We start from the raw sequence: 10,021 nt of genomic DNA, 5'->3' as shown, positions 1-10,021 counted from the left end.
TCCCTCTATCACTACATAAAAACTGGGCACCCATTTAAGGCTCTTCCCTAAATCTTCCCAATCTAGCCATCTTTCCCCCACTTAGTATAGGTTTCATTCTGTATAAGAGTCTGCCAATAGACTGGTTAAATACATTATTATACTTTGAAGTGCCAAAAAGCAAGCAGTATCAATAGTGAAAAAAAATTGAATTTCAAAAAGTCTTACGTCTTTCATCATTTCAGTGGCTGTGAAGACAGGACCCTAGATCTTAATGGCTGGTTTGAACTCTGTGTAAAATCAAGTGATTCAGACCTTAAATTAATACAATGTTCAGGGAGCTTTTAGTCACAAAATTGTCTGTAGTAATAGTATTGAGTTTTAGTCTCTTTTCAGATTGAGCTAGTGAAAGCTTCTGGAGGTCACAAATAGGTTGTGGCATTTTAGTTTATTTTATTTCTGTTGTTTCAAAAGCCATAAAGGATTATGAATCCTCTGTCATAATAAATACCAATTCTTCAGGAAAACATGTCTACTTTTGAAATTATAAGGTTATTCCTTGAATTATGCTGGCAGTGACCCTTTGATAATACTTCGTTTCCAGTAAAGTTAGGAAGATTTAATGACAATATAATTTTCTGTGCACGTGGAACTTTAGCTAGTTGTAATATGTTTGAGACTTATTTTATTGTAGAGGTTTTTTTTCAAAACCTTTAAGTGTACCCTGAGGATAGTATATCTGCAAATACAAGAGTTTAACGCAATGTACTGTTTACAGTTTTTTTATTGGGAAAAAATAAAATTGAACAAAATGTCCAAAGGGCCTAGACAGCTCGTCATGAAAAATGTCAGCTTCAATCCTAGTAACCAACCAACACCAAAAGTCACCTGCTGCTTTCAACCCACTTCATTAGTATTGCATTGGAAAGAAACACACTTGTAGAATTCTGCCTCTTTCAGTCTTAAATCTGTGTTACAGAAAATCTGCTCTCCTTCATACATTGTAGCTCTTTCTACATCTTTTGTATATGATGGAATACACTTGCCCTCTGAAGGTCATTAAGTTCCTTTATAGCTTTGCAGTCCATCATTAGCCTTTTTTAATCTTTTGTACATTGTTCAAATTTGATAGCTTTTTTTTTAACTAAATAAACTCTACTTTCTCAAATTTGCTTCTCTGCAAGAAGTGGTTACGTCTATAAAGACTTAAAATTTTAACCTGATTTAAGCACTGTTTGTTGTTTTTATTCTTCAATAGTGCTTATATTTTCTACTCTTTTCTTTAAGTATTTTTAATACTTTACATATAGTTTGTGTTTACATATTTTTACTGGCTAATCATTCTTTCATGTTCCAAGTTAGGAATTTGAATAAGAAGGTATTTCTACAGTAACAATATGTGTTACTGAGAATATTAATATGGTTTCTCAACAGAAGTCCAAACCATGAATTGGACTCTACCATGTTTGCTATTTTTAGCAGTGCTTCCATGCTTCGGTTAGCTCCTTTATGAACAAAATACAGACTAAAATTGCCAGTGCAGCCAGATTATATTAATACCTGTGGAAAAAGATGTGAACACATCCAAAGATCTTGCTCTTCTACACGATGTTTCTTTTGAAGGGAAGTTTAGTATTCTTTCTCCAGCCAATGCAAGTGCTATTGGTCTTAGCAGTGAAACACAGACCGTGGCTGCAGATAGTAGATTATGAAAAACTCCTAGCCTACACTGTAGGAATAGGAATATACTTCTAGCATATGTATGGCCTTGTACTGCTGTAGCACTTCCAGACGGTCTCCTCTGAGTGACTGCCATCTGTGGCACAAGTACGCCATAACCATGCAGTGCTTCAAAGGCAGTAGTCAGGAAAGGTCATTTGCCAACTAGACTGAAGCAAGGATAAATAAATGAGAATTTAAACCAAAACTCTGAGATGTGTGCATGAACTTCCCTTAATTTCTAAATTCTATAGGTTGTTTCAGTGTGGGGGGAAGTGGCAGGCCCGTTAAGCCCCTCGAAGTTGACAAACATAATGTTTTGGATGGCATAAGACCGTTCCCTAGAGAACAGGGAAGCTAATTAACCATTCCCATGAACAGAGCAGCCTTGAGAAGTTGGGAGTTAATTGGAAGGGTGATAAGCAGGTTTAGGGAGGATAAAATGTACAAGGACAAGAATGTTGGCTGTGTTCACGATGCAGGTGCATAGTGATGATGTCTTGTAGAAATTACGTTATTTACAGAAAGTGTGTGAGAAAATGTGGGCTGACTGCCCCAATAAAGGATGCTGCTGCGCTGACACGGCAGACAACTTGTGTCTCAACTCCTTGTGCAGCGTGTGTGTGTATGTGTGTGTGTGCTTTTCTATGGGCCAAACCTAACTACTATGATAGATACCCCGTGACATTTCAGAACCAGTATATTAAAGAGGTATTGCAGGTTTTCTGTTCAAGTTCTTAGACTATAGGTTCTTAACACCATAGTTCCCTAAAATAGTTCATTTCAACAGTCACTGAGCAATCTGACTAATTCTTATGATGTGATCTCAACCTCTCCTGGGGAGAGCTGTGGGCAGTGAAATGTGTTGTTTTGGGAGAAATTTTTCTGCTCCCACCCTATCCACCCCCTGTGTATTTTTCATGTTGCTATCCATTTTCCTTAAATAGCAGGATCAAGAAACTAAGTCATGTAGTTAGTGTGAGACAGTGAGATCTGTGATAAACATCATTTCCAGGAGAGATTGATTCCACAGTCAGTTGCACGGAGTGACAGAGTGATGGGATATACGTGTTTTGGTTTGGTTTTTTGGTTTGATTTTTAACTTGGGCTCATCATCAGACTGAGAATTTAACTTGTTTAATTATGCTTGCATTATATTTTGAAGCATTCTTTTTTTGACCCTTCCAAGCATTTCTTGCAATGGTATATTGCTCTATATGAAAAATCCCCCCCTTTTTCTTTTTTTTTTAAGCAATGCTACTGAGCAGTGAGGTTGCTAGAGAGCAACAGAAGTCACAGAATCTATATTTGGAAATGAGATGGTTGCCATGGCAACGATCCCAGCTGCTTCTTTTCCCAGTTGAGAAAATAATTTTTAGACTCCTATATTACAAGGTTAAGCTACAATGTTTTAAACTAAATGATATAGCTAATTGATTTAAAATGAAGATCAACACACTGCTTATTAAAAATCTTTGGGGTGATAATCATCTGAAATTGTTGAATCAAATATTTGTGCAGGTACTTATCAAATTTTTTTTCTGTTTGTTTTAGATCAGGTACTTGAGGTAAAACTGGTGCATTGAGATGGAAAATATTTTCATCTTACTGATTTTACTAAATGTGGTTTTTATAGTAGAAATTATCCTGAAAGCTGACTGATACCTAGATAAATAGTGTTTAAAATATGACTCATGTTTTGCAATATGCCAAATCTGGATCAAACCTGAAATGTTAGTTACTTTTAAGGTTTATTGTCTCCAAAGTCCAGACAGTTGGTAAAGTGTTGGTTGTTTTGGTGGTCTCTAGGCAACCTCATTTTGAGCAGGGTTATCACCAACACCAGTTCAGTCATGCTATATATAGCCAGTATTAAAAACCTCCAAGTATGGAGGTTCCACAACCCATCTGGGAAACCTTTTCCTATTCTCCACTACTCCTGGTGAACAAACTTTCCCAAATGTCCTGTTTCAGTCTCCCAAGTCACAGGTTGTGGTCATTGGACTGTGTTGGTTTTAAACTATGGTATTAATCATGCTAATCTAAAACACCTGTAAAGGTTCAGATGAATAATAACATGAAGAGGATCCCTATTAAGATAATTAGTGAACATTGGAAGGCACAGACTTCTTTGCTCCTAAGACTATCAAAGAACCATTGTCCCTCGTGTAAAACTCAAAGAAAAACTCCCAGAGCTCCTTGCAGAGTGAAGTATTACCTACAGGGTACTCACTATGCGATGTAGGGGAAAGGGCACTTTGGAATTATTTAAAGGTTATTATGGGATACTTTTAATGGGACTGTAGGAGCATGTGGCACTATCTACGAAATGTTTAGAGGAAGGACCAAAGACTGGGAAAGGGAAGGATCCATGTAGCAAGGAGGTACAAGCTTGGTTTGATTTCTTTGTTGACCAGTCTTTGCTGGCTGCTTTTCATCACCTTATCACCCACTTGTTTGGGGTTTTTTTCTCTTATTTTCTGTGTTTTGAAATGTAGCTCACTCTTCTTTATTTCACTTACCTTTTCCCCTTTTCAAAATATAGGCCCACTGAAATCCTCTGGGACCTCCATGACTTCTAAAAGGTCATTGTAAATAGTTGAGAGGACTTGCTTGTAGAATTTTGTTTGTCCTTACCACTTGCTACTTACTGAAGTAGTTAGGTGTCAAGTGTATCTTTGAGATGCCTCCAGTCCTACTCTTTCATTAAAATTCATTTCATTAAGTATCTGATCACTGTTTATGAAGTCTGCAACAAAAAAAATCAGTGTCATTTGCCTGTCTCCCTCATTAAATAATGGATTTTTGGGTTTGACTTCTTTTTACATCCAATACATTTACAGAATATTTGTTGAGTTTTATGTCCCCTGATAGTGGTAACCTTTTTAATCTTAACCTCTAATTTTAGCATAAGCAGTTATTGTATTATTCCTATATAGTCACTCTTAGGATTTGCCTTTGATTCCACTCACTTGCACAACTTCATTCTGACTTTCAAATTTTTAAAGAACTTTTGAACCAGACCTTTTGAGCTCCTAGTATGGTTTCTGCCTTTCTTCATGAGAAATAGTTTGTCATTTCACCTTCATTATAATACCTTTTATTAATTGCCAGCCCCTTCAAAGCCCTGTCTCTCTCAGACTCTTAGCAAGAGAGGATAGAAAATGGTTGCCTAAGTTTATTGGTCTGACTTTGTATTTTTTCAAATATATTGTCCTTACAATGCTGCACATACTTTTCCTCAGAATCACAAATTCTGCCATCTTAAGATAGATGTCACCTACACTTTATTCACACAAATACTCTCCAACAGTTTTCACCTGCAGTGTTTATATCTGGCAATTTCTGCCACCTTTAGAAAAAAAAAAAAGTCATTTACCAGATGTCCTATCATACTGTTTTTCAAAGCTACCTGAGTAACTTAAGTTTTTGATTACCACCAGTCCTACCTGTCAACTAACCAAACAATTATTTTGCAATGTCTTCCATGATGATGAATTTGGACTTATTTTTCAAATTAGGTGCTACTTCAGTGCTTTTATTGAAAGTAAACGCTTTTCAATTCAGTTAACTTTCTGCACCTTTAAATTTAGTCTTGAGTTCAGCAGGAAGATGAAGAATATGATTTTAGTGTTTACTTCAGTTCTTGAAATATTTTCATAAGAAATCTGAACAAATTTGCTGAACATCTGAAAAGTCAAATGTTTCTAAGAGTGAAGCATTTGTTCTGTTTTACATTCAGTGAAAAAATATACTTTGGTTCATTTCCCCAATAATGGTTCATCTCACAAATAATGAATGTGTAAAAAGAGATTTAAAAGCTGTATTGAAAATAGCCTTATGTGCAACGTGTTTCAGCACTTAATAACTGCTTTCTGCATTGTCAGACAAAACACACATTTCATATGCCACTGCCAGCTCAGAAGTTCAAGAACAAGTGAAAACTGTTATGAGCACTTTTTTTTGTTACTGATCCTATGCATAGATACCAAAGTGCATTTAGCTGAGGTTGCAAAACAATTAAAAATTACTCAAAGTTGCAGAAGTATTTCTATGGCCCGATGTCCTGATTTAAAAGTAAACCAATGGGAGAAATGAACCCAACTCAAGAGATATTACAGGTCAGAGTTACAATTTACTAAAAGGATTATGATAAATACAATGCAGAGAATAGATACAAAGATACAGAGAAAACTGGCTTTAACCCCTGAAGACAGATATATAACCCTGCACCCTGGGACAAGAACAGAATGGTGTTCGTTGGCCCCTGTGCTGAGCACCACATGGCCCCCCTGGGCACAAAGCAAAAGGAAAGGAGACCTGTTGGTGCAGATGATGGTGGCAGTTCTGTCGAAGTAATGATCACAGTCTTGTCGAGAGTGGCAGTTGCAGTCCTGTTGAGTTCTGGTCCTCCTCTGGATCCGACAAGCGGTACCAGAAGTTCCAAAACCCCAAGATTATACATGCTCAGGTTCAGGTGGGAATGTCCAGTACCTCGCCCAGGGCGGGGAGTTTCACAATGGATGATTTAACTCTGTGAGTCATGGGATATTTTTGGAATCTTTGATGGTCTAGGTCTTGCAGCTGCCTATTATGCCAGTCCAGTATGATCCATTAGCAGAGATGACCCCTAAGGCTGGGTGTGAAGGTGCTAATGCCTCCCTGGTGGGGGGTTATCACAGCTGAGTCATTGGTGTGAAGACAAAGAAACACTCCCCTGGTGTGCCCTGGGCAGCTGCTGCAAGCGATCCATTAGTAATAGTCCATCAGAAATGACATAGAGGGTGTAGAATACACAGTTTTAGTTATACCCATATAGTGATAAACTGGACCCAGCCCCAGTAACTAGGACACCTGATTTTGTTGTTTGGTGGGGATTTGTCAATTTGTTTTCCCAAAGCATCTTTCAGGATAGATACTCAGTGAGCCCTTCGTTATGTGTTTTATGTGTTTTGACTTGTTAGAACTTTGTCTCTTGAGTTCCTCAGTATGCTGAACAACTTTCTTATGTGAAAGTTAGCATTTTACGTGTTTCTGGCAACCATACAAATCCTTTTGAAGGTCCTGGGTATGCAAGTTGCCAGCCTGTGTCAAAGCCTTTCCCATAATTAGAGAGTCCGTCTTGGGCAGTGATCATGAAATGAGAGATTTTTCGGTTCTTGGACAAGTAAGGAGGTAGAGCAGAACTGCCTCCTTGGATGAGAGAACAGACTTTGGCCTGTGGAGGAGACTGTTTGACAGAGTCCCTTGGGAGGCACTAGTGAAGAGCAAGGAAGTCTAGGAAGGCTGGACATTCTTCAAGAAGGTGAAGGAGCAGGCCATCCCCATGTGCCAAAAGGTTAGGTGGCAAGGAAGACCTGGCTGAACGGACAGATTGGGCTGGAACTCAGGGAAAAAAAGGAGATTTTATGACCTTTGAAAGAAGAAGCAGGAAATTTGGGAGAACTACAAGGGTGATGTAAGGTTATGCAGGGATATAAACAGAAGGGTCAAAGCCCAACCAGAATTTAATCTGACTAGTGCCCTAGAAGACTGTAACAAAATAAATAAATAAAAACTATTTCTGTAAATACATTACCAGCAAAATAGCTGAGGATAATCCCCATCCTTTATTGGATGTGGGGGTAAAGAGTGACAAGGAGTGAGGAAAAGACTGAGGTGCTTAAAGCCTTCCTTGCCTCAGTGGCAAATTAATAGCAAGATCGGGTTTTTTCGGGGTACTCAACCCTATGAGCTGGAAGAGAGGAACAGGGAGCAGAATGAAGCCCCCATAATCCAAGAGCAAATGCTCAGTGACCTGCTATAGATAAACTTAGTTAAACTCAAGTCTATGGGACCAGGTGGGGTTCACAGGAGGGTACTGAAGGAGCTGGCTGAAGAGGTCCCTGAGTCACTGTCTGTCATTCACCAGCAGTCCTGGCTAACCAGGGAGGTCAAATGCAACACCTATCTACAGGAAAGACCAGAAAGAGAAGCCAGGGATCTACAGGCCTGTCAGCCTGACCTCGGTGCTGGGGAAGGTTGTGGCATAGAAGGTCATTTTGAGTGCCATCACACAACACACAAAAGGACAACCAGGGGATCAAGCCCAGGCAGCATGGGTTGTGAAATGCAGGTCCTGTTTAACCAACCTGATCTCCTTTTATGAAAAGGTGACCCACTCAGTTGTAGGAGGGAAAGGCTGCAGATGTTGTCTACATGGACTCTAGTAAAGCCATTGACACAGTTTCCCACAGCATTCTCCTGGAGAAACTGGATTCCCGTGATTTGGATGGGTGTAGTCTTTGCTGGATAAAAAGCTGGCTGAATACCTGGCCCAGAGAGTGGTGGTGAATGGTGCTACCTCCACTTGGTGGCTGGTCACCAGTGGTGTTCCCTGGGGCTCAGTTTTGGGGCAAGTCCTGTTTAATGTCTTTATCAATGATCTGAACTAGGGTGTTGAGTGCACCCCCAGTAAGTCTGCAGATGACATCAAGTTAGGTGGGAGTGTTGATCTGCTGGAGGGCAGGAAGGCTCTGCAGAGGGATCTGAACAGGCTGGATCAGTGGGCCATAGAATTACAGAGAACTTGTAAAGAGTCTTTTCACATAGAAGAGCTTGAATTGAAAAAAATCAGATGAATGTTTGCCAGTTAAAGCTGAGTAGAATTAGAAGGATAATTAAAACTTCAGCATATTGTACAGAAGGAATATGTGGTCATTGGGCTAGGAAACTAAGTATTTTAATTAACATGGCTAAAAATAAGTCATAGCAATGCATTATTTTGAAATCTGTATATGACCAAGCCATACTAATGTAAAGTAGTCTGACCTTAAGATCATTATATAATTTTCAGGGCAAAAAATTATTCTCAGAATCAAGAGCAGAGAGAAATATGTAAAGATTTAGTTGTTTTTTCAAAGTTTTCAGCTACAGAAATAGATGCTTTTCCTGAGCATGAGTGAATGAATGCTGATGCCCTTTCTTCTCTCTTCTAATTAAACACTTCCCACTTCACTTCTGCTCTACCAGCTCAGATGAAAGTTTGGAAGTCAACAAAGAAGCAAACTGCAAGAAGGTAAAGAAAAATGGAAAGATGGGGGAGGAGATAAACAGTGATGGAATATATGGGAATAAAAGGCACAAAACAAAGATGTACCCCAGTTTATATCAGGGTGATGAGAGGCCTATCAATAAACAACACTAGAGGCAATGGTGTTTTTCAGAGTGTATCAATATGGGCAGAGTGGAAAGGCTCCTCTGCCTTTTCTTAGCATACTATTTCACGAAGATCTTTATCTGTTCAAAGCAATTTTATTATTTCATAATCTACCATACAATATTTTCAGGCCTTTGCAAGGCTTGTAAAACTTGGTACTAACCATACATAACATATTGTCAAACACACAGATATCAGAAATTCCCTGAGCTTCATAATGCTAAAAGCAGAGTAGCTCTGCTACTGACCAGTGACAGAGAGAAGATACTGTTCTGACTCTCTGTGGCCATCCTCCTGTATAATAAAGCATTGCTTGTACTTTAAAAGGGAAGAAAAATATCACTGATTTTTAAATGTTACAAGCAAATATTTCTTAAAACATTTTCTAGGGGTATTTATTTATTTGTACATAAATACAAATCCTCACATGGGGATCCTCACTGAGGATGAAGTATTGAAGAAGAGATTATGATTTGATATGAATCCTGAAGTAGAGGTTGCACAGGACTTAAATGTTCCATCAGTTTTAATTGTGGTTTGTTTCAAGGATGGAATCTGATCAGAGTGGGTTCCAGAGAAGATCAAGGAGCTCAAAAACTTAAGTGTTGGCTCATCTTTAAAGGGCAAATGCTATATTAGACACCATCTAAAGGCCATGCAGACAGACAGTACAACTTTCAGATCCATAGCAACAATTAATTCATTTAATTCATTATAGTTGTGACCTGAATTAATGTTAATTAATTATTGTTAATCCACATAAACTCAAATACAAACCTGTTGACCAGCCTGTTCTGCTTTTGTTTTCTTTATTTTTAGAGCTCTGAGACACTGCTTCTGATTCATTCACATTAAAACATGAAGTAACAACATAGTTTATGGTTGGATTGTTCCTAATAATTAAAAATAAAGTTGTCTCTATGCAATTTAAATGTGGCTAGCAGTACAGCTTCTAGTTAATTCATCTGTGCAAAATGACATCTGTGCAAAATGAGCATCTGCCTGTGTCTATTTAAGCAACATAAATAATCTACTGAACTGAAACTTCTTCATGGTTCTCCATCACTGTGCCTGTTGATTAACCAAGGAAATATAATTTAGTAACTATGTCATTTTAATCATTAT

Source organism: Manacus candei, unplaced genomic scaffold (genome assembly GCF_025592945.1).
Source record: "Manacus candei isolate 608988 ecotype Guabito, Panama unplaced genomic scaffold, ASM2559294v1 h1tg000033l, whole genome shotgun sequence".
Taxonomy (NCBI): Eukaryota; Metazoa; Chordata; class Aves; order Passeriformes; family Pipridae; genus Manacus; species Manacus candei.
The sequence above is the reverse complement of the archived record's forward strand: the minus strand, read 5'-3'. Positions refer to the sequence as shown.